Genomic DNA, 25,122 nt, shown 5'->3' with positions numbered 1-25,122 from the left:
CAGTAGAGTCAGCTGGCTGTGGTCGTGCGGCTTGTGCACGGGTGGTCACTAAAACCGGAGGAGAAACTTCATCACTCTCTTGAACCTTTGCTGGAACATACTCAAATATAGGATTATCCGTCACAGAGGTACACACCTGGGGTTTGTCCATGACGATCAGGTTGGTCCGTTGCAGGTCTTCTGCCAAGTCGTTGCCCAGGAGAAGTTGCACTCCAGGCATGGGAAAAGGCTTTTCCCTGACGGCGACTTGGACTTCTCCGTTCACGAAGGGACAATCCAGGTGGACTCTGGCGAGAGGATAAGGAGTGGTAGCAGTGAGGTCAGTGATGAAGACAGTTTCTCCGGTGTAGGCGATGTTGGGCACAGCCGACTTCAAAATAATCGATTGTAGAGCCGCTGTGTCTCTCAAGATCTTCAATTTGAAACGTCCCTCCGGATTTGAACTGTTGGCAGAGACAGTTCCAGTATACAGGTGGTTACTGAAAAGAGAAAGATCATTAACATGAACACCAACATTCATCGCAGGCTTACCGGACTTAGGAGGAGTTGGTTTAGGTTTTGGCGTTTCGGTGGTTCCTTTGTATTGAGACTTACCGCATTTATCTATGGTATGTCCATAGTCTACAATACTTACAGTACAATTGCGAGCCAGCTTGATCGGTACTCACTTTCTCGTAACTGTACCACGACTTCTTACTGGAGGATGGTTCTGGTGTCAGCCGGTGGATGAGGCTGTGTCAGCCGACTTAGCACACTTTAGGTAGTCGATTTCTTCTTTATCTGCTAAATATAGACGGACAGGAGGCGGCACACGCCTCAAGAATTCTTCAACTAGCATAAGGTTGACGAGTTCTGCAAAGGTAGAGACATGTGCTGCTTCCAGCCATTTCATAAAATATCTCCTTTTGGTGTTAGCAAACTCGAGAAAGGTAGTGGTACTTGCCTTCAGGTGGTCACGGAATTTCCTTCGATAACTTTCGGTGGAGAGAAGGTAGGCATCCAACACTGCTTGTTTCAGAGTCTGGTAGTCATTCTCAGACGCCAAAGTACTGAGGGTAACTGCAGCTCTACCTGTGAGATGTACTCTGAGAAGGGTGGCCCATTGGTCGGCAGGCCAACTAAGTTGATTAGCAAGGGTTTCAAAGGTGGTGAAAAACACGTCAACTTCTGTTTCTACAAATGATGGCATTAACTTACTTGCATGTGATATATTAAAACTGATGGGAAGATTGGCGGTAGCTTGCTGGCGTTGAGCGAGGTGTGAAGTTTCCAACATGAATTCTCGTTGACGACACTCCATAGCCAGAGTCGCTTATTGTTTGTCATATTCGTGTTGCATCTCCAATTGGCGTTGTTTTGTTTCAAGCTGTACTCGTTCCCGCTCACGGAGTATTGCAACCTCACGTTCCTTGAGGGTGATTTCACGTTCTTGTTCTTCCCTTCGTATGGCAGCTGCTTCTCTTTGCTGCTCGAGGGCTTCCCTTTTTGCTGCTCGCGTTCAATCTTGGCCAGCTCTAGTTTGAGTTTCATCGTTGCCAAATCAGTTTTATCTGCAATAAAGTAAGTTTCGTGAGTTTCAGAGTCTATCTTACCTTGTTCTAAGAAATGATCCAGTAGCAGGTTGTGTATCTCATTTTTGTTGGTTTGGTAGGGAACTTCTAGTTGATACTCATGTGCAAGAGTGTGTAATTCAGTCCTCTTGGCACGACTTAAAGTCCCTATTTCACCTGCTGGATCTGCACGGAAAGCTTGGAGACGAAACATTGTGAAATTAGCAAATAAATGCACAACGAATATACCGTTGTGATATAGTGAATGTCAGAAACAGGACAACGTGGCAACTGGTACCTATCCTGTGGAATCTTTAACAATTAAAGTTAATTACAAGATGTTAAATGATTAATTAAATCAAGGTCGCAGGAAATCTTGTACCCGGTACTCATGTAAGAGGATAAGGGCAAGAAAATCCTACTAAACAAGTGAAACTGAGTTTCTAAAACAAATGAAACAGTTAATTGCCTCAAAAGTAAAATTGGTAGTCCAAGAATGTAGGCATACCTTGCCGAGTCTCTATAGGACATAAGCAAGTTTTTCCCACTGAAATTAATATGATACTTACAGAATTAGCAAACTTTTGTGCTCTGAAAAAGAAAGCTAATTCCCTAGCAATGTATGTATCATCATCTCTGACCGACGTGTAGGGGTGCGAGGTGTCAACTGGTGACGAGAACTGCTGCTGAGGTCCCAATTCAGCAACTAAAGTTCGTGCTAGAGGAACTATGGCCCTCTTTATCCTCCTACTGTCAGATTGCAGAAGATTAGGTGCACTTGACCCGGGGGCAGACCACAGTACCAGGGTACCAATATGATGATCTGTCGAAAATATGAGAAATATCCTAGGGACAAAAGATGGTAAACACGAGTAATAACACGGAGGGAGAGATGACCAATTAAGAGAATGACTGAGGCCTACAGTCACCACGTAATCCAAAGTTGTCTCACCTTCACCATATGCTACTCTCGGAATGCACAATACACACAGCACCATATAAAAATAAAATTGAATATGAAAAATAGTAAAAAGCTACGTTACCAAAGCCAAATACGCTTACCATAAATTACTACTTGGCACCAGTACCTGAGTGAAGCTCCTAGGGCAGGCCCCCACTTTATGTGACGGTAAAGCGTTGGTGTTCGGCTGTTTCAAAAGCTAGCTAGGGGCAGGGCCTCGTCACATTAAAGAAAAAAACCCAGAAAAAGCTGGAACTTTCGTCTGTGGTAAGGTAATGGGAAGACACACAAAACACAAGTAAATTTAACAAAGAAATTTTAATTACGTTAGAAAAACAAGACATGAATAAAATTAAGCATAAAATATACAAGGCAAGTCAACAAACAAAATAATAAGAATAATCACTGGCAAATGAAAAGTTATGTTAAGACAAGTGAGTTATAGCAAAATAAATAATAATGATGCCGGAATATTGGCTTCGAGCTGCCACCTCCCTTAGTACACGAAAGCCAAGGCTTAGTCTACCAATGAGAGATGTCAACTGCAAGGAGCACTGGGATATTCTGACTACTCTGGGCCACTGCAGCCCAGACATCAACTTGTGGCGGAGGGCAGGTGCGACGGGACACCAGCCAATCAGCGACAGGTAGGCAATGGACAAGCAGTTTGCCGGTTAATGGTGGCGGTGGGTAGCAGGTGTGCCGGTGTGCTGGATACGTTTTGCTCTCTGGGCAAAACGTTTTGGAGATACTTGCTGGATATATCTTCTATATTATCTGTTGTTGTTACGTACTTTGAAGGGAAGAGCAGGCTCAATCTCTCTTGAAAGAGATTATCGTCACAATATATATATATATATATATATATATATATATATATATATATATATATATATATATATATATATATATATATATATATATATATATATATATATATATATATATATATATACTCTGTACTTAGTATATAAATCAAATAGATAAGATTTGGTGGTCTTATCACCACCAAATCAACTAAGCCCAGATTTGTGTGAGACCAATAGTCAATTTATCCATCATGGTTATGTTTGGTGAAGAGTATCACTCAATCTCAACAGTCCTGTAATGTAATTGTGTGTTCCCATAGTAAGTGTAAAATAATCCAGAGTTGTTCAATAAAACCCATGTGTTAAGATGTAACCCACAGTGTACTTATTGTCCAACTTAGACTAAGAATACTTGATCCTTCCCCCATTATCACATACGATACATACATTTCCTTCCATTATTCATAATAAAGTAAGGACGGGTTTTGTTAGTCTGTACTCTTGGGTATGGCTTACAAGCAGCCCTGCTGCTGCAATATGTTACCAAAATATATTATCCCATACTCCGAGATATGTTTATAAAAAATATTGGCCTTGCTGTGAATGTGTTAATCTGTCAGTAATATTAACCCTGCTCTGAAATAGCTAATGCAAAGCATGTATAAAAATATTATGTAATTTGTATTAGTAAATAAAGTACTGTAATATTAGTTTTTGTTGTAAATACATCTAGCATAACTAAATATTCTTTTCCACAGGATAACAAGCCAGAGGAATGTTCAGTGTGTTTTAACGATTATGATAACAATCAACTACGACCTCGTACACTGCCATGTGGCCACACATTCTGCTCCCAGTGTGTTGACAATGCTATCAAGAATGGTCAGCTGACCTGCCCCAGCTGCCGTGCCGAGCATGCTGCCACAGCTGCCACTCAGTTCCCAATTAGCTATGCTGTGGAGGCTTTTGTTAGGAAACTAAAAAAATATCCAGCCATCAACTGAGGAAGTAGTGCCAGCAAAACCTTATGAAGGTCCCGCCAGAGGCATCAGTAAGAAGTTACGTTCCCTGGTGCAGGAGCAGAAGAGCATCATCAGCAGCCTCATTACTAGCTGTGAAGAGGTACTGTCCCAGCTGGGGGAGTACCGGGGTCAGCTGGGGGACTGGAAGACTCACCACCTCCAGCTCCAGGACAGACTCTATGCTCTGGTAGAGAAGAACAAGTCAGCAATGAAACTCTTGGAACTGGAGGATACCAGTGTGGTGGATATGACAACACAAGGAGAGGAAGGGAAGACTCAGCTGCAGGCCATGTTGGGGAGCCTCGACACAGTCAACACTCCACAGGAGTTTGATACAACCATAGACACAGCTGATGAGTGCAGCATGAAGGTAGAAGATTGGCTCCAGAAGTGCCAGGAACACTTCCCTAATGTCAAGACAGTCCACACCTCAGTGAAGGTACACTGCTGAAGGTTACATTGTTCTCACCCAACAGAGTGTAGTATTCCATCTATATAAACACTTTTGACATGGAGACACATCAAGATGAGAGTTGACTTTATATATAGGAAACTTTCTGGGGGGAGCCCCGTTGGTTTCCTGAAGCTATCCAGCCTGATATGGATATACTGTATTAGCTTTCTGGAATCACTCGATGTGCATGGAGTTCTTGCCTACCGGGGACCACATGCCAGAACTTGGCTCCCTCAGAGAGGCACAAGGAGCAATGGCCTATAGAAACTCCCATGTGGTTGGGAGCATTCTATGTCTGCCATCAACCAGGACAGGCACCCAGAAAGGTAGGTGCCCCAAAACAAACCCCTATTCTGGTGAAAATATTGCTACCGAAATCCGAACGAGTTGACAGAACTCCCCAAACGAAAATTAGCAAATGAGCATGACGTCGTCATGTTGCTGCGCTGCTGTCTGTGCTACCTTACCACCCTCCTCCCTGGGAGGGGGAAGGGGGAGTCCCAGACCCTCACACCAGCGATCCACTCTTCAGTTCTTGGCCGATGTGATAATGGCGAGGTCTTATGCATCTGGCTCCTGAATTTGTCTCAGTTTCTGTGCCTTGTGGCATGGTCTGTGTCTAAGGGTGGTGTGCAAGCCAGGAGTAATATTCTTCAGTATTTGGGCTGCATGCACCTAGGGTCGCCTTCCCTCGGTGCTTTGTAAGTACTGCCTTTGGGGCTTATGGCCACCTTCCAAAAATCACCTTGGGATCTACCTCTGCTGTATCTTTACTGCTCGGTACTTGGCTGCCCTTGGAGTCAACTGGCGTTTTTGTTGCCCTTGTTTGCATCAGGGTAGGAGGTAGTTTTCGTCACTGGTATGACGTACCCCGCTGGTAGCGTGGGGTACTGCACAGCTAGTTATCACCTATAATGCAGCCGGCTCTGTTCCACCTGGATAAGTTGTCCTCTTGTAGGGTTTTTCTTTTGTTTTTGTTTTCCTGCCTGGTGGGTGGGTCTGCCTTTGGTTGGTTGCCCCTATATATATTCAGGGTATCTATATATACATATCTGTGTTCATTGTGGTATCCCCTGCTAGGTCCTCTGTGAGTGGACACGTCCTGGGGGTTCAGCTTTTAGAAGTTTGCTTGGTAGTTTTGGGTGCCGGTTTGCAGGATTCCTGCCCGGCTTCCCTTAGCTTGTTACCAAGGCTAAGGGCCCTGGGAAACCACGCAGGGGCTCCGAGGTCCGATGGATGCGACCCTTGAGTTCCCTCTCGCTTTGTGTGAGGTTGATAGTTGCTCTGTCTCCTTGTATCAGGGTGACAATCACCAGTTGTACCTCCACCATGCTGCGTGTAGGGTCAGTGATTCTTTTGACCCAGAGTCATGTGACGTTTGTTGTTTGTACATTCTCCAGTTCACCCATGCTACTGATCATGATATGAGGGTGCAGGCAGCAGCTGCATTGCATGCTAGGTTTAGGTTGCTGCAATGTGATTGGTTAGTTGCTTCCCCAGATGCCCCGAGACTGGCCCGTTTTGGTTTTAGTGGCACGAACTTGTGGGTGGGAGTCACTTCGACTTTGGTTCCATCTGTCCCTCCTTGTCCTTCCCAGTTTTCACCTATAACAGTGGCTGGCGCTTTTTCATCTTGGTATGATGTCCAATTGCGAGGTTTTTCTTTTTCTTTTAGCCTGGTGGGGGGGGGGGGGTCTGCCTTGGTGTGCCTCCTCCTTTATATTAGGGTTGTTTTTGTTTGGTGTTACCCCCAGGTTCACCCTCGTGAGTGGACACGTCCCGGGGGTTCAGCATTAGCAGTGCTGACTGGTAGCTTGGGTGCTGGTTAGCAGTACCCTGCCTGGGATTACCCATAGCAGACCCAGTCTAGGGGCCCTGGGAAACCCCGCTGGGGCACTCGGGATCCAATGGATGAGACCCCTGAGTTCGCACTCACTTTGTGTAAGTTTGAGGCTTGCTCTGTCCCTTTGTCTTAAGGTGATGCTCATTGTTTTTGCCTCCGTCGTGTTGCCTGTTGGGTCGGTGACACATTTGACCCTGAGTCCTGCGAGCTTTGTTGCTTGTTTGTGACTCAATTCACTCAATCTAATGATGACATTATTCGGATTCACGCGGCTCGCTCGTTACAGGATAGGTTAACCCTAAAATGGCGCATGGCTATATACCATTTGACACCCACAGGTGCATACAAAAAAAAAAAAAAAATTCTTCCTAACCTGTTAATTTGTGTTCACTGATAATGGGAAAAATACTAAAAAAAATCGTAAGTGGCATATATTGCCTGCTATAGGGCGGGGAAGTCTGGCAAAAAACAGGCGCTGACTCAGAGTGCGTCCCAGGCGGTCTGTTGCTCGCCAGCTGTCAGGCCAGAGTTGCCACAAAGAGATAATTACCTAATTATTTCAATGTCTCTAATTGATTTTTCTTAGTTTTTTTGCAGTAATATTATTCAATAGTGTGTAGTGTGATATATTTATATAATAAAATGAGTGAATCATCGCTGTACTCAAAAATATGGTGTCCATATTGTTGATTCAATTATGTTCATCAAACAGTGAACAAATACTTTGTCGGTTATTACACTATATACACAGATTATATATAAGTATCTGCATGTTTTGTTCACCATAACGAACCACTAAGTTGCTATTATGAGTCAAAAAGTAACGAGGAGTGACCGCCACACACCAGCCAGCCACTTGCTGCCACTCACTCCCTCCCTCAACACCTCACTCGCCCACATTCTCCTCCCACCATACTGATTTTGCTTTTATTCACTATATACAGACGTTATATATAAGTACATTCGTGTTCACCATAACGAAACACTAAGTTGGCATGCTGAGTGGCAGTGCCAGTAGCAGCCCGCCACTGGCTGCTACTTTCTCCCTCCCTCAAGTAACCTGACTCACCCACATTCTCCTCCCACAATACTGTTTTTGCTTTTATTCACTATATATAGACGCTATATATAAGTATCTACATTCGTGTTCACCATAACGAACCACTAAGTTCATATGCTGAGTGGCAGTGGCAGCCTGCCACTGGCTGCCACTCCCTCCCTCACCTCACCTCACCTGACTTGCCACCATTCTCCTCCCACCATACTGTTTTTGCTTTTATATACAGACGTTATATATAAGTATTTACATGTTTTGTTCACCATAACTGTACATCTAAGCTTGTATGGTGAGTAAAAGTACAAAGACGTAGGACCTCACTCAGTCAGCTGGTGGCTGCCGCCCTCAAGGCCAGACGCACTAATATTTCTCCTCCAACAATACTGTTTGTGGTGTTATTACGCTATATACACACACATTATATATAAATATCTACCTGTTTTATTCACCATACATGTACAAGTAAACTGGTATGGTGCCGACAGACCATCGTGGTCACCAGTAAACAACATAAGTCGTGCAGACAACGCCACCGCCCTCACCAAAATGGCGGCTCCCAACCTCCTACTCTTGCTGTTTATACCATCTATGCACACGTTATATATAAGTATCTACATTTGTGTTTACCATAATGAACCACTAAGCTGGTATGGTGGGTGCAGTCAATAAAAGGTGGCCACACACAGTCAGAAGACAACGCCACCACCCTCCCCTCCCACAGCATTACTCCTCCCAACATGGAGCACAGCGCTAAATATCACCACAATCCTGCTATTATCAGAACCCTGGTCAGTTTTATCACAGGGGTCTTCTGTAATAATATCATCGCTACATAATAGCATGAACAAGTATATTATGGCATTTTAGGCGATGCTGTGGTCACAATCTGAACAGCAGTGCTGTGAGCTGATGCTGCGTGCGTCAGGCTTGGTAGCTTACTCAATACTGAGGCCCCTAACACCCGGGAATTTGGCCCACGATTTTTAAAAAAAATGGCTTCTGTTTACAAGAGCCCTGATGAAGGTGTGGTGAACCCCGTGTATCCGCGGGCCGTTTAAATCTTGTGTAGTACTCCAAAGCATCATATGATGTGGTACACAATTTACTGCAAGTCGGGCAAAGCATCATATGATGCGATGCGCAATTTATGGGTTAAGGTTGTTGCAAGGCGCTAGGTTGGTTGCTTCCTCGGATACCCCAAGGCTGTCCCATTTTGCTTATAGGGACCCGGACTTGGGGTGTTGGTCATGTCAGCCTTGGATCAGTGCGCGCCCCCTCATTCTTCCCCTGCTGTGGTTCACTCAGCCCCCCCCCCTGCTTCTGGCTCCTAAGTATCTGGGGGCTTCGGGGTCGGGGCAGGGTTTAGAGGTTTCTGAGACTCGGGCTGTTTCGTGGGTTGCCCCTTCTAGGGTGGCTATGGAGGCATTCAAGTCTGTTCCTCCAGCCATAGCTCTGGGGTCTGACCAGTGGGCTCGCTCTCTTCCTGCTATTTCAGCCTCCCCAAGTTTTTCTTGTGAGGCCGGGGCTTTGGAGGACGACTCGTCCCCGGGGCCTGACATGGAGGAGGTTCCTGGTGGTTGGGGAGGAGCTGATTTGGGGGCCTTGGGCCCCGTTGGATCCCACCTGGGTTTTCCGACCCACCGAGCGGAGCTTACTGTTACAAAAAGTGGTGTTTTCCTTCCCCTACCCCCCCCCCCCCCCCCCTCTGCGTACGAGTTGGATTAGGGTTCAGCTCCTCCCCAGTTTCGGTTCCCTGTCCCTGCAGATCCTTCGGTTCTGTCCTTTCGGAGGTTTTTGGCTTCCCGCGCCTCGCCTACTGCGGACAGCCATTTCGGCTTACCTCCTCCGCGACCCAGAATATGCCTCCATAAAGGATCCATCTTCCTTCAGGTCTGGTTCTTCATCTCCATTCTGGGTTCGTTATGAGGTTCCGGGCCCGTCTTGGCTTGCGGACTGCCCTTTGTTCTCGCTGGATGCTTGGGACTCCTTCTGTCGTACCTGCAGGCTTGAGTGGCGCGAGGCGTTGACTGTGGTCCAGGTTTACCTACGGGGGGGAGGGGGGGGGTGCGATTTTGAGCACCTTAATGAGTGCCTTTTTGCTCCTTCCCTTCTGCAGGATGTTGGCGCAGTTCAGCTTCATTTGCCGCTCCCTTCCATGTCGGCTGCGCTTGTGGCTGAGGACTTGCACGTGTGTAGCTTGCTGGCTTTGGTCCTTCATTTCTTTTCCCCCTCCTGGAGCTGTCTTCGGATTGGCTTTGTGGAGGATGTAGAGGCGCTTGGGGCCATTCCTGGGTCTGGTGCCTTGGTCTCGGCTGCTCGTGCATCGTCTGCACTTTTGAAGCTGTTTGCGCCAATCCTGCGGTATGCGCTTTCACAGTTTTTTGCTGCGCATCTCGCCTGTCGACAGGTGGTGCTCGCTTCCTCCTTGGAATCCGCTTGGGCCCCTGGCTCTTAGATTGTTTTCACACTTGTGTCCTTTGTTGTTTGCGGCCTTTGCAGTGGAGCAGTATAGGCTGGTGGCTTCTTCCAGTTGCCGCCCGATGTCTGATTTGTTGGTTCTCCAGGGTTCTCATGTTAGTTCTTCCCGGAGGGGTCATGCCAGGGCTCGCGGTTCTGCACGTTGGGGTGGGCCACAGTTGCCGGTTTCGGAGCTGGTGCCGCCTTTGGTCCCGGCTGCACCTGGTAGGCGTGGTGCTCGCTCTGCAGGCAGGTCAAGTTCTCGTAAGGGGCATCAGCCCTTTCGCGGTTCACCCTATTGATGGGGCGATGGGGGGGGGGGGGGGAAGGCTTGCTCTGTTTGCTTATGCCTGGTCTCATGATTTGTGGGATTTTCAGGTTGTTTCTTGCGGCCTGTGGTAGCGTTAGGTGGCCCCTCCTTCAGGGGGTTCGGGGCTGGCAGGGCAGGCCTCTTCTTTTGCGCTCTGTTAGGTCGTCTTGGAGTGGGTGCACTTGGTCGTGGTCGAAACGATCACGTCTCTCAGGTGGGTTTCCCGACTGTTTCTAGTTCAGAAACTGGACTGTGCGAACCTGTGGTTCATTCTGGATTTGTCCCTTCTCAACCCCTGGGTTTCTTGCCCCTCATTTCAGATGATCACTCTGTCCCAGGTCCGGCTTCTGTTGGAGCCAGGCGCTTGGATGGTGTTCCTGGACCTCAAGGACGTGTATTCGCACGTCCCAATTTATCTGGGGTTCTGGGACTGGCTCAGTTTTGTTGTGGGGTGCAAGAGTTACTGCTTTCATTGTCTATCGTTCTGGTTGACCTGGCACCTCGCGTGTTTACACGCCTTACCCGGGTCATGGTGGCCCGTCTGCATCTGTTAGGTGTTCGGGTTTTGGCCTACCTTGATGACTGGCTGGTTTGGGCTACATGTCAGTTCACGTGTCAGCTCGCCAGGGATTTATTTCTATCCGAGCTTGCCGGGTTCTGGTTCTGGGTGAACTGGAGGAAGTCCCATCTGGTTCCCTCTAAGGTTCGGTCTTTGCTGGGTCTTGTGTGGGACGTTGTGACCACTTCCTTGTCTCTTCCTCCGGTGGATCTGCTTTGTCTACATTCCAGCCTTCGTCTGTTCCTGAGGGGCTCTAGGGTCACACGGCGGTTGCTCGAGGGTTTGTGCGGTGTAGCCTGAACTTTGTCGTGATGGTCTACCCACCGGGTCGGGTTTGGCTTCGTCGGCTGTTCTGGTTTCTTCAGGGGCGTCTCTTGCATCTCTCTTGCGACCGCTGAGTTCGGCCTCCTGAGGCTTTGCGTCAGTTGCTGTGTTGCCAGCTTCCTCTAAGGGTTTTTCGGGGTTCAGTACCTTGGCTTTTCCCGAGCCCTCACTCAATGTGTTCACACTCTTCGTCTCCTGGCAGGGGTTTTGTGACCTGTGCTGACCAAGCTGGCCAAGGACGATGGGGTCCGTCCTTCCATCGGGCTCAAAGCACGGTGCGGGAGTTCGTGGCTGTGTGGATGTCGCTCTGGAGGATTCGGGTCGCTGGCGGGTCAACGATCCGGCTCCATTTGGACTGTTTCCCAGTGGTTCATTGCCTGAACCACGGGAGTTCGATGCAGTCCTTGGCTCTTTGGGGCTGGTCACTTCGGGTGACTCGTCTGCTGAGTTCTTAGGGTTTGGCTCCCCTGACAGTTCACGTTTGGGGGGTCCAATGTCCTGACAGACGGCCTGTCCCACTTCCTTCCCCTTGCAACGGAGTGGACAGTCGACACAGTTAGCTCTGCCGGACATTCGAGCCTCCGGTGGTGGACCTCTTCGCGTCGGCGTGGCGCCCTTCCTCGACTGCGAGCCGTCGGCGTTCATGCTTTTCGGCAGGACTGGGCGAGGTGGGGGTTACCTGTACCTCTTCCCCCCGGTTCAGATGTTGCTCCAGGTCCTAGCTCGCTGGAAGTCTTACCTGGGTTGAGTTGTCCTGGCTCCTTGGTGGCCTGCCCAGCCTTGGTTTCAGGTTCTGCTTGCTCAGTGTTTGAACCCGAGGGTCTTTTGCAGCTCTGCCTCTTTCAGCAGATTGGTCCAGCCCGATATAAAGTTAGTTCGTTCTTCTCGAGTCTTTGTGTCTGGATTTTCTGACTCGAGTCTATCACAACTTGTATGGTGTGCAGGTGGCTTTGTTGTTGGTCTCCCACCTGCGTGCTTTGACTAGGCACCAGTATGAACTTTCCTGGCGATCCTTCCGGTTTTTCCTCTCATTGCGTAGGTGTACTTCGATCTCTAATAGGGTTGTTTTTGTCCATGCTTTCGTGGTTGTTTCAAGATCATCTTGTGCCAAATACTGTCGCCTCATATTGTGCTGCGCTGACGGAATCGCTCCAACTTGCGTTCGGTGTTGATGTTATGTCTGCTCTGTTCCGCAAGCTGTCTCGTACGTTGTTTCACCACCGGCCTGCTCATGCGCCACCTGAGCCGTCCTGGTCTTCGGACCGGGTGCTCTCTTTTCTCTCTTCTCCTCAGTTTGTTGTGGCCCCTTCAGTTCAGGACTGTTTTTCTAAGGCTCTTATCCTGTAGGCATTGGCCTCTGGGGGGTCGGGTTGGGGAGCTTCATGCTCTCCTCCAGCGCAGGGGTTTCTGCTCCTTTGGTCCTGGTAGTAGGTTTGTTCTGTTGCAGCCGTCTTTTTCTGGCGAAGAATGAGTCTGCTGCTTTCCGAAGGGGTCCTTGGGTTGTTGATGCTTGGATGGTCAGGCCGGGGCTGCATCATGTGTTGTGTCCGGTTGCGGCTCTCCATCGTTATTTGCGCGCCAAGGCTGTGGTGGCTGGGGATGTGCGTAGGGTGGACCCAGTTTCCCTTCTTTCCTGTTCCCAGGCTCTGGTCTCCCAGGTCGTCTGCAGGGTTAAGTCTAGCCAGCCTGCGTTCTATCCTCGTGCCCATGACGTTCGTAAGTTTGCTGCACTGGCTGCCATCTTTGGTAACATGTCTTGGGTTTATATTCGGACACTGGGTTGTTGGTGGTCGGACACAAGTCGAGCCTGGCCTCGGGCCGGGCTTGGGGAGTAGAAGAGCTCTTAGAACCCCATCAACCAGGTATCAACCAGGGTTCTGGCCCCTCGCTACCTGGTCAAAGTCCTTGGACCTAGTAGGGCCTGTACTGCATTGGTCGGCAGATGCAGCCAGTTGTCTCAGCTTCGCGTTGAGGAGTGAGGACTGACCGCCGCCTGGGTAAGTCTCTGTTTTTCCTTGTCTTTGGGTAGTTAGCTCCTGGGAGCTGACAGGGTGCCCCCCAGAAAACCAGCGTTGAATGTAATGAATCGCTGTATTACATTGCAAATGTAATGAATACTGGAGTGAACGATATGGAAGAAAATACAGAATAGAACCAGTGAAGAACAGAGGTGCCATAGGCACAATCAGAGATGAATAAACATGAGAGGTCCGGGATTGTTCAACGTCCTACCAGCGAGCATCAGAAATATTGCCGGAACACCCGTGGGCATCTTCAAGAGAAAACTAGATTGTTTTCTTCAAGGAGTGCCGAACCAACCGGGCTGTGTTGGGTATGTGGGCCTGTGGGCTGCTCCAAGCAACAGCCTAGTGGACCAAACTCTCACAAGTTGCTACTTGTGAGCAGCAGCTTCTACTCCCTAAGCCCGGCCTCGGGCCGGGCTTGGGGAGTAGAAGAACTCCCAGAACCCCATCAAGCAGGTATCGCTATTTTCTGGGTGAGTCCCAAAGGCTGCCCGGCATCCCTCCCTCTAGTCGGCGGTGTTTTTCGTGAGTTTTGACATCCAAGTGAGTTTAGAGCCCCAGGCGTGAGGGTCTGGGGCTCTCCCTTCCCCCTCCCGGGGAGGATTACATAGACAGTGGCGCTGCAACGTGATGACGTCATGCTCGTTTGCTAATTTTCGTTTGGGGAGTTCTGTCCACTCGTTCAACTTTTGGTAGCAATATTTTCACCAGAATAAGGGTTTGTTTTAGGGTGCCTACCTTTCTGGGTGCCAGACCCTGTCGATGGCAGACATAGAATGCTCCCAACAAGGGGGTTTCTATAGGCCATTGCTCCTCACGCCTTTTTGAGGGGGGCCAGGTTCTCGCTCATGGTCCCTGGTAGAACTCCATGCACACTGACTGATGCGAGAAAGCTAATATATCCATATCTGCGGGGAGCCTCCGGGACTCACCCAGAAAATGACGTTTCATTACGTTCAGCGCTGGTTTTTTGCTCTAATACCTGAAACATTGTTATTAATAAAGTCAACTGTCATCTTGGTGTTTCTCTATACTGTGGTCAGCACTCAGTGTTCACTTCACCCATGTCAACTGTCATCATAGTGACAGACTGACTACAGGTGTAGTTTCAGTTTCCTAATGCAGTGCCTGATGCTTCATTATAGTCCAGTTACTTTACTCAGTGCCTGATGCTTCATTATAGTCCAGTTACTTTACTCAGAGCCTGATGTTTCATTATAGTCCAGTTACTTTACTCAGAGCCTGATGCTTCATTATAGTCCAGTTACTTTACTCAGAGCCTGATGCTTCATTATAGTCCAGTTACTTTACTCAGAGCCTGATGCTTCATTATAGTCCAGTTACTATACTCAGAGCCTGATGCTTCATTATAGTCCAGTTACTTTACTCAGAGCCTGATGCTTCATTATAATCCAGTTACTTTACTCAGAGCCTGATGCTTCATTATAGTCCAGTTACTTTACTCAGAGCCTGATGCTTCATTATAGTCCAGTTACTTTACTCAGAGCCTGATGCTTCATTATAGTCCAGGTTCTACCATTAATGTTTGTGTTGGTAATGAGAGGTGCAGGAGACCATCAGGGAGGCCCTGGAGATGATGACCACAGAGACAGGTGCCACAGCTGACCCCGTACACCTGGGAGACTCAGCCTCCACCATTAATGTTTGTGTTGGTAATGACAGGTGCAGGAGACCATCAGGGAGGTCCTGGAGATGATGACCACAGAGACAGGTGCCACAGCTGACCCCGTACACCTGGGAGACTCAGCCTCCACCATTAATGTTTGTGTTGGTAATGACAGGTGCAGGAGACCATCAGGGAGGCCCTGGAGATGATGACCACAGAGACAGGTGCCACAGCTGACCCCGAACACCTGGGATACTCAGCCTCCAGCATCATGAATAAAGTTCAGGAAATCACAGGAGAGATCCCCCAGAAGCAATTAACAGTAAGTTTATTCTTATATCACAAGATATTGAGTTGTATTTTGAGGAGAGGAAGCTGTTCTTAGGTTTATCGAGGTTCCCCAAGGTCAACTACTGACTTAATATACAATACACAACAGTTGCCTAACTCCTGGAAAAACATTTACTGCTAGGTGAACAGTGGAATCTGGTGAAAGGAAACATGGGAATAATTTCTGTCCTACGCGATGATTGAACTTGCGATTCTCTATTGAACCCAGGATCCTGGCCCCCTCGCAGAGGCACAGAGAGCGGGTGACACTCCACCAACCTGGTGATGGAGCTACAGGTCCTTCACCAACCCCCCTGCCAGTAGAGGGGGGCTGGAGCTACAGGTCCTTCACCAACCCCCTGCCAGTAGAGGGGGGCTGGAGCTACCGGTCCAGCACCAACCCACCCCCCTGCCAGTAGAGGGGGGCTGGAGCTACAGGTCCTTCACCAACCCCCTGCCAGTAGAGGGGGGCTGGAGCTACAGGTCCTTCACCAACCCCCTGCCAGTAGAGGGGGGCTGGAGCTACAGGTCAAGCACCAACCCCCTGCCAGTAGAGGGGGGCTGGAGCTACAGGTCCTTCACCAACCCCGTGCCAGTAGAGGGGGGCTCGAGCTACAGGTCCTTCACCAACCCCCTGCCAGTAGAGGGGGGCTGGAGCAACAGGTCCAGCACCAACCCCCTGCCAGTAGAGGGAAGGCTGGAGCTACAGGTCCTTCACCAACCTCCCTGCCAGTAGTGGGATGCTGGAGCTACAGATCCAGCACCAACCCCCTGCCAGTAGAGGGGGGGCTGGAGCTACAGGTCCAGTACCAACCCTCTGCCAGTAGAGGTGGGCTGGAGCTACAGGCCCAGTACCAACCCCCCTCCCCCTGTCAGTAGAGGAGGGCTGAAGCTACAGGTCCAGCACCAACCCCCTGCCAGTAGAGGTGGGCTGGAGCTACAGATCCAGCACCAATCCCCTGCCAGTAGAGGGGGGGCTGGAGCTACAGGTCCAGTACCAGCCTCCTGCCCGTAGAGGGGCGGGGGGCTGGAGCTACAGGTCCAGCACAAACCCCCTGCCAGTAGAGAGGGAGAGCTGGAGCTACAGGTCCAGCACCGACCCCCTGCCAGTAAAGGGGGGCTGGAGCTACAGGTTCTGCACCAACCCCATGCTAGTAGAGGGGGGCTGGAGCCTCAGGTCCAGCACCAACCCCCCTGCCAGTAGAGGGGGGCTCGAGCTGCAGGTCCGGCACCAACCCCCTGCCAGTAGAGGGGGCTGGAGCTACAGGTCCAGCACCAACCCCCAGCCAGTAGAGGTTGGCTGGAGCTACAGTTCCAGCACCAACCCCCTGCCAGTAGAGAGGGGGTGGGGTGGAGCTGCAGGTTCATCACCAACCCCCTGCCAGTAAAGGGGGGCTGGAGCTACAGGTCCAGCACAAACCCCCTGCCAGTAGAGGTGGGCTGGAGCTACAGGTCCAGAACCAACCCATCTGCCAGTAGAGGTCGGCTGGAGCTACAGGTCCAGTACCAGCCTCCTGCCAGTAGAGGGGGGGCTGGAGCTACAGGTCCAGAACCAACCCCCTGCCTGTAGAGGGAGCTGGAGCTTCAAGTTCAGCACCAACCCCCTGCCAGTAAAGGGGGGGGAGCTGGAGCTACAGGTCCAGCACCAACCCCCTGCCAGTAGAGGTGAGCTGGAGCTTCACGCCCAGCACCAACCCCCTGCCAGTAGAGGTGGGCTGGAGCTACAGGTCCAGCACCAACCCCCTGCCAGTAGAGGTGGGCTGAAGCTAAAGGTCCAGCACCAACCCCCTGCTAGTAGACGGGGGCAGGATCTACAGCACCAACCCCCTTCCAGTAGAGAGGGGGCTGGAGGTAAAGGTCCAGAACCTACCCCCTGCCAGTAGAGGGGGGCTGGAGCTACAGGTCCAGCACCAATCCCCAGCCAGTAGAGGGGGGGCTGGAGCTACAGGTCCAGCACCATCCCCTGCCAGTAGAGGGGGCTGTTGCAACAGGTCCAGCACGAACCACCTGTCATTAGAGGGGGGGGGGGGTGGATTTACAGGTCCAGCACCAACCCGTTGCCAGTAGAGGTTGGCTGGAACTACAGGTCCAGCACCAACCCCCTGCTAGTAGAGGGGGGGCTGGAGCTACAGGTCCAGCACCAACCCCCTGCCAGTAGAGGGGGGGCTGGAGCTACATGTCTAGCACCAACCCCCAACCAGTAGAGGGGGGGCTGGAGCTAAATGTCCAGCACCAACCCCCTGCCAGTAGAGGGGGGCTGGAGCTACAGGTCCAGCAGCAAACCCCTGCCAGTAGTGGGGGGCTGAAGCTACAGGTCCAGTACCCACCCCCTGCCAATAAAGGGGGGTTGGAGCTATAGGTCCAGCACCAACCCCCCTGCCAGTAGAGGGGGGCTGGAGCTACAGGTCCTGCACCAACCCCCTGCCAGTCGAAGGGGGGCTGGAGCTACAGGTCCAGCACAAACCTCTTGCCAGTAGAGGTAGGCTGGAGCTACAGGTCCAGAACCAACCCCCTGCCAGTAGAGGTCGGCTGGAGGTACAGGTCCAGCACCAACCTCCTACCAGTAGAGGTCGGCTGGAGGTACAGGTCCAGCACCAACCCCCTGCCAGTAGAGGGGGGGCTGGAGCTACAGGTCCAGTACCAGCCTCCTGCCAGTAGTGGGCTGGAGCTACAGATCCAGCACCAACCCCCTGCTAGTAGAAAGGGACAGGATCTACAGCACCAACCCCCTGCCAGTAGAGGGGGGCTGGAGGTACAGGTCCAGCACCAATCCCCAGCCAGTAGAGGGGGGCTGTAGCTACAGGTCCAGCACCATCCCCTGCCAGTAGAGGGGGGCTGTAGCTACAGGTCCAGCACCATCCCCTGCCAGTAGAGGGGGGCTGTAGCTACAGGTCCAGCACCAATCCCCAGCCAGTAGAGGGGGGGCTGTAGCTACAGGTCCAGCACCATCCCCTGCCAGTAGAGGGGGCTGTAGCTACAGGTCCAGCACGAACCACCTGTCATTAGAGGGGGCTGGAGCTACAGGTCTAGCACCGACCCCCTGCCATTAGAGGGGGATGGATTTACAGGTCCAGCACCAACCCCTTGTCAGTAGAGGTTGGCTGGAACTACAGGTCCAGCACCAACCCCCTGCCCGTAGAGGTGGGCTAGAGTTACAGGTCCAGCACCATCCCCCCTGCCGGTACAGTTGGGCTGGAGCTACAGGTCCAGCACCAACCCCTTGTCAGTAGAGGTTGGCTGGAACTACAGGTCCAGCACCAACCCCCTGCCCGTAGAGGTGAACTGGAGCTACAGGTCCAGCACCATCCCCCCTGCCGGTACAGTTGGGCTGGAGCTACAGATCCAGCACCAACCCCTGCCAGTAGAGAGGGGGTTGGAGCTACCGGTCCAGCACCAACCCCCTGCCAGTAGAGATGGGTTGGAGCTACAGGTCCAGCACTAACCCCCTGCCAGTAGAGGGGGGGTTGGAGCCACAGGTCCAGCACCAACCCCCTGCCAGTAGAGGGGGACTAGAGCTTCAGGTCCAGAACGAATCCCCGGCCAGTAGATGGGGGCTAGAGCTACAGGTCCAGTACCAACCCCCTGCCAGTAGAGGGGGGCTGGAGCTACAGGTCCAGTACCAACACCCTGCCAGTAGAGAGGGGGGAGGGTTGAGCTACAGGTCTAACACCAACCCCCTGCCAGTAGAGGGGGGCTGGAGCTACAGGTCCAGCACCAAACCCCGCCAGTAGAGGGGGGTTGGAGCTACAGGTCCACAACCAACCCCCTGCCAGTAGAGTTGAACTGGAGCTACAGGTCCAGCACCAACCCCCTGCCAGTTCAGGGGGGCTGGAGCTACAGGTCCAGCACCAACCCCCTGCCAATAGAGGGGGGCGGGAGCTACAGGTCCAGCACCAACCCCCTTGCCAGTAGAGGGGGGGCTGGAGCTACAGGTACAGCATCAACCCCCCCTGCCAGTAAAGGGGCGGGGGCTGGAACTACAGGTCTAGCACCAACCCCCTGCCAGTAGAGGGGGGGCTGGAGCTACAGGCCCAGCACCAATCACCTGTCAGTAGAGGGGAAGGGTGTCTGGAGCTACAGGTCCAGCACCATCCCCCTGCTAGTAGAGGTGAACTGGAGTTACAGGTCCAGCACCAACCCCCTGCCAGTACAGGGGGGCTGGAGCTACAGTTCCAGCACCAACTCCCTGCCAGTAGAGGGGGACTGGAGCTACAGTTCCAGCAACAACCCCTGCCAGTAGAGGGAGACTGGAGCTACAGGTCCAGCACTTACCCCCTGCCAGTAGAGGGGGGCTGGAGCTACAGGTCCAGCACCAACCCCCTGCCAGTAGAGGAGGGCTGGAGCTACAGGTCCAGCACCATTCCCCCTGCCAGTAGAAGGGGGCTCGAGCTACCGGTCCAGCACCAACCCCCTGCCTGCAGAGGAATGCTGGAGCTTCAGGTCCAGCGCCAACCCCTGCCAGTAAAGGAGGGGATGGAGCTACAGGTACAGCACCAACCCCCTTGCCAGTAGAGTAGTCTAGAGCTACAGGTCTCAAACCAACCCCTGCCAGTAGAGGAAAGCTGGAGCTACAGGTCCAGCACCAACCCCGTGCCAGTAGGGTGGGGCTGGAGCTACAGTTCAGCACCAACCCCCTACCTGTAGAGAGGGCTGGAGCTTCAGGTTCAGCACCAACCCCCTGACAGTAGAGGGGCCTGGAGCTACAGGTCCAGCACCAACCCCCTGACAGTACAGGGGGGCTGGAGTTACATGTCCAACACCAACCCCCTGCCAGTAGAGAGAGGGGGTTGCTTTAGCTACAGGTCCAGCACCAACCCCAGCCAGTAGATTGAGGCTGGAGCTACAGGCCCAGGACCAACCCCCTGCCGGTAGAGGTAGGCTGGAGCTACAGGTCCAGCACCAACCCCCTGCCAGTAGAGGGGGGCTGGAGCTAAAGGTACAGCACCAACCCCCTGCCAGTAGAGGGGGTGCTGGAGCTTCAGGTTCAGCACCAACCCCCTGCCAGTAGAGGTGGGCTGGAGCTACAGGTCCAGAAACAACCCCCTGCCAGTAGAGGTGGGTTGGAGATACAGGTCCAGAACCAACCCCCTGGGATTAGAGAGGGGGTGGGGTGGAGCTACAGGTCGAGACCCAACCCCCTGCCAGTAGAGGGGGGGCTGGAGCTACAGGTCCAGAACCAACTCCCTGCCAGTAGAGGGGGGGGCTGGAACTACAGGTCTAGCACCAACTTCCTGCCAGTAGAGATGGGCTGGAGCTACAGGTCCAGAACCAACCCTCTGCTAGAAGAGGTGGGCTGGAGCTACAGGTCCAGCACCAACCCCCTGCCAGTAGAGAGGGTGGGGGGGTGGAGCTACAGGTCCAGCACCAACCCTCTGCTAGTAGAGGGGGCTGGAGCTATAGTTCCAGCACCAACCCTCTGCCAGTAAAGGGGGGCTGGAGTTACAGCACCAACCCCCTGCCAGTAGAGAGGGGGCTGTAACTACAGGTCCAGCACCAACCCCCTGCCAGTAGAGAGGGGGGGGCTGGAGATACAGGACCAGCACTAACCCCCGGCCAGTTGATGTGGGCTGGAGCTCCAGGTCGAGCATCAACCCCCTGCTAGTAGAGGGGGGCTGTAGCTACAGGTCTAGCACTAATCCTCAGCCAGTAGAGAGGGGGGGGGGCTGGAGCTACAGGTCCAGCACCAACCCCCTGTCAGTAGAAGGGGGCTGGAGCTACAGGTTCAGCACCCCACCCCTTGCCAGCAGATGGGGGCTGTAGCTACAAGTCCAACACCAACCCCCTGCCAGTAAAGGGGTGCTGGAGCTACAGGTCCAGAACCAACCCCCCTGCCAGTAGAGGGGGGGGGGCTGGAGCTACAGGCCCAGCGCTAACCCGCTGCCAGTAGAGGGGGGGGGGGTGGCTGGAGCTTCAGGTCCAGCACCAACCCCCTGCCAGTAGAGGGGGGGCTGGAGCTACAGTTCCAGCACCAACCCCTTGCCAGTAGAGTGGGGGGCTGGAGCTACAGGTCCAGCACCACCCCTCTGCCAGTAGAGGGGGGGGGGCTGGAGCTACAGGTCCAGCACCAACCCTCTGCCAGTAGAGGGGGGCTGGAGCTACAAGTCCACCAACACCCTGCCAGTAGAAGGGGACTGGAGCTACAGGTCCAGCACCAACCCCCTGCCAGTAGAGGGGGGGCTGGAGCTACAGGTCCATCACCAACCCCCTGCCAGTAGAAGTGGAGTGGAGCTACAGGTCCACAACCAACCCCCTGCCAGTAGAGGTTTACTGGAGCAACAGGTCCAGCACCAACCCCCCTGCCAGTAGAGGGGGGGGCTGGAGCTACAGGTCCATCACCAACCCCCTGCCAGTAGAGGTGGACTGGAGCTACAGGTCCACAACCAACCCTTTGCCAGTAGAGGTGGACTGGAGCTACAAGTCCAGCACCAACCCCTCGCCAGTAGAGGGGGGCTGGAGCTACAGGTCCAGCACCAACCCCCTGCTAGTAGAAGGGAGCTGGAGCTACAGGTCCAGCACCAACCCCCCTGCCAGTAGAGGGGGGCTGGAGCTACAGGTCCAGCACCAACCCCCTGCCAGTAGAAAGGGACTGGAGTTACAGGTCCAGAACCAACCCTCTTCCAGTATAGGAGGGGATGGAGCTACAGGTCCAGCACCTAACCCCTTCCAGTATAGGGGGTCTGGAGCTACAGATCCAGCACCAACCCCCTGCCAGTAGAGGGGGGCGGGAGCTACAGGTCCAGCACCAACCCCCTTGCCAGTAGAGGGGGGGCTGGAGCTACAGGTACAGCATCAACCCCCCCTGCCAGCAAAGGGGCGGGGGCTGGAACTACAGGTCTAGCACCAACCCCCTGCCAGTAGAGGGGGGGCTGGAGCTACAGGCCCAGCACCAATCACCTGTCATTAGAGGGGTGGGGTGTATGGAGCTACAGGGCCAGCACCATCCCCCTGCCAGTAGAAGGGGGGCTTGAGCTACAGGTCCGGCACCAACCCCCTGCTAGTAGAGGGGGGATGGAGCTACAGGTTCACAACCAACCCCCTGCCAGTAGAGGTGAACTGGAGCTACAGGTCCAGCACCAACCCCCTGCCAGTACAGGGGGGCTGGAGCTACAGGTCCAGCACCAACCCCCCTGCCAGTAGATGGGGGGGCTGGAGTTAGAGGTCCATCACCAACCCCCTGCCAGTAGACGTGATCTGGAGCTGCAGGTCAAGCACCATCCCCCCTGCCAGTAGAGGGGGGCTGTAGCTACAGGTCCAGCACAAACCCCCTGCCAGTAGAGGTGGGCTGGAGCTACAGATCCAGCACCAACCCCCTGCCAGTAGAGGGGGGCTGGAGCTACAGGTCCAGCACCAACCCCATGCCAGTAGAGGGGGTCTGGAGCTTCAGGTCCAGCACCAACCCCATGCCAGTAGAGGGGGGCTGGAGCTACAGGTCCAGCACCAACCCCATGCCAGTAGAGGGGGGCTGAAGCTACAGGTCCAGCACCATCCCCCTGCCAGTAGAGGGGGGCTATAGCTACATGTCCAGCACCAACCCCTTGTTAGTGGAGGGGGCTGGAGCTGCAGGTCCAGCACCAACCCCCTGCCAGTAGAAAGGGACTGGAGCTACAGGTCCAGAACCAACCCCCTGCCAGTATAAGGGGGCTGGAGCTACAGGTCCAGCACCATCCCTCTGGCAGTAGAGGTGGGCTGGAGCTACAGGTCCAGAATCAACCCCCTGCCAGTAGAGGGGGCCTAGAGCTATAGGTCCAGCACCAACCCCCTGCGAGTAGAGGGGGGCTGGAACTACAGGTCTAGCACCAACTCCCTGTCAGTAGAGGGGGGCTAGAGCTACAGGTCCAGCACCAATCCCCTGCCAGTAGAGGGGGGCTGGAGCTACAAGTCCAACACCAACCCCCTGCCAGTAGAGGAGGGCTGGAGCTACAGGTCCAGCACCAACACCCCCCCCCCCCTTGCAAAAAGAGGGGGCTGGAGCTACAGGTCCAGCACCAACCCCCTGCCAGCAAAGCGGGGGAGCTGGTGCTACAGGTCCAGAACCAACCCCCTGTCAGTAGAGGGGGACTGGAGCTACAGGTCCAGCACCAACCTCCCTGCCAGTAGAGGTGGGCTGGAGCTACAGGTCCAGCACCAACCCCTTGCCAGTAGAAGGGGCTGGAGCTACAGGTCCAGAACCAACCCCCTGCCAGTAGAGGGGGGGAGCTGGAGCTACACGTCCAGCACCAACCCCCTGCTAGTAGAGGTGGGCTGAATCTAAAGGTCCAGAACCAACTCCCTGCCAGTAGAAGGGGCTGGAGCTACAGGTCCAGAACCAACCCCCTGCCAGTACAGGGGGGGAGCTGGAGCTACAGGTCCAGCACCAACCCCCTGCTTGTAGAGGTGGGCTGAATCTAAAGGTCCAGAACCAACTCCCTGCCAGTAGAGGGGGGCTGGAGCTGCAGGTCTAGCACCAACCCCCTGCCAGTAGAGGGGGGTGGATTTACAGGTCCAGCACCATCCCCCTGCCAGTATAGGGGGGCTGGACCTGCAGGTCCAGCACCAACCCCTTGCCAGTAGAGGGAAGCTGGAGCTACAGGTCCAGCGCCAACCCCCTGCCAGTAGAGGGTGGCTGGAGCTACAGGTCCAGCACCATCCCCCCTGCCAGTGGAGGGGGGCTGGAGCTACAGGTCCAGCACCAACCCCCTGCCAGTAGAGGGGTGCATGAGCTACAGGTCTAGCACCAGCCTCCTGCCAGTAGAGGGGGGACTGGAGCTACAGTTCCAGCACCAACCCCCTGTCAGTAGAAGAGGGCTGGAGCTACAGGTTCAGCACCCCACCCCTTGCCAGTAGATGGGGGCTGTAGCTACAAGTCCAACACCAACCCCCTGCCAGTAAAGGGGTGCTGGAGCTACAGGTCCAGAACCAACCCCCTGCCAGTAGAGGGGGGGGGCTGGAGCTACAGGCCCAGCGCTAACCCGCTGCCAGTAGAGGGGGGGGCGGTGGCTGGAGCTTCAGGTCCAGCACCAACCCCCTGCCAGTAGAGGGGGGGCTGGAGCTACAGTTCCAGCACCAACCCCTTGCCAGTAGAGTGGGGGGCTGGAGCTACAGGTCCAGCACCACCCCTCTGCCAGTAGAGGGGGGGGGCCTGGAGCTACAGGTCCAGCACCAACCCTCTGCCAGTAGAGGGGGGCTGGAGCTACAAGTCCACCAACACCCTGCCAGTAGAAGGGGACTGGAGCTACAGGTCCAGCACCAACCCCCTGCCAGTAGAGGGGGGGGGCTGGAGCTACAGGTCCATCACCAACCCCCTGCCAGTAGAAGTGGAGTGGAGCTACAGGTCCACAACCAACCCCCTGCCAGTAGAGGTTTACTGGAGCTACAGGTCCAGCACCAACCCCCTGCCAGTAGAGGGGGGGCTGGAGCTACAGGTCCATCACCAACCCCCTGCCAGTAGAGGTGGACTGGAGCTACAGGTCCACAACCAACCCTTTGCCAGTAGAGGTGGACTGGAGCTACAGGTCCAGCACCAACCCCCTGCTAGTAGAAGGGAGCTGGAGCTACAGGTCCAGCACCAACCCCCTGCCAGTAGAGGGGGGCTGGAGCTACAGGTCCAGCACCAACCCCCTGCCAGTAGAAGGGGACTGGAGTTACAGGTCCAGAACCAACCCTCTTCCAGTATAGGAGGGGATGGAGCTACAGGTCCAGCACCTAACCCCTTCCGGTATAGGGGGTCTGGAGCTACAGATCCAGCACCAACCCCCTGCCAGTAGAGGGGGGGGGCTGGAGCTACAGGTCCAGCACCAACACCCTACCAGTAAAGGG

The 25,122-nt window shown here is 53.6% G+C and overlaps 1 long non-coding RNA gene across 1 annotated transcript in view; it reads left to right on the top strand.

Annotated features, from left to right (window-relative positions):
- Positions 1-5,125, top strand: part of LOC123747604 (uncharacterized) — a 90,469-nt gene extending 85,344 nt beyond the window's left edge. The window contains exon 3 of the long non-coding RNA XR_011231058.1: positions 4,079-5,125. This is a non-coding gene — a long non-coding RNA (uncharacterized lncRNA). The remainder of the gene's footprint in view (positions 1-4,078) is intronic.
- The last annotated feature ends 19,997 nt before the right edge of the window (positions 5,126-25,122 follow it).

This window comes from Procambarus clarkii, chromosome 41 (genome assembly GCF_040958095.1).
Source record: "Procambarus clarkii isolate CNS0578487 chromosome 41, FALCON_Pclarkii_2.0, whole genome shotgun sequence".
Classification (NCBI taxonomy): domain Eukaryota; kingdom Metazoa; phylum Arthropoda; class Malacostraca; order Decapoda; family Cambaridae; genus Procambarus; species Procambarus clarkii.
The sequence above is the reverse complement of the archived record's forward strand: the minus strand, read 5'-3'. Positions and strand labels throughout refer to the sequence as shown.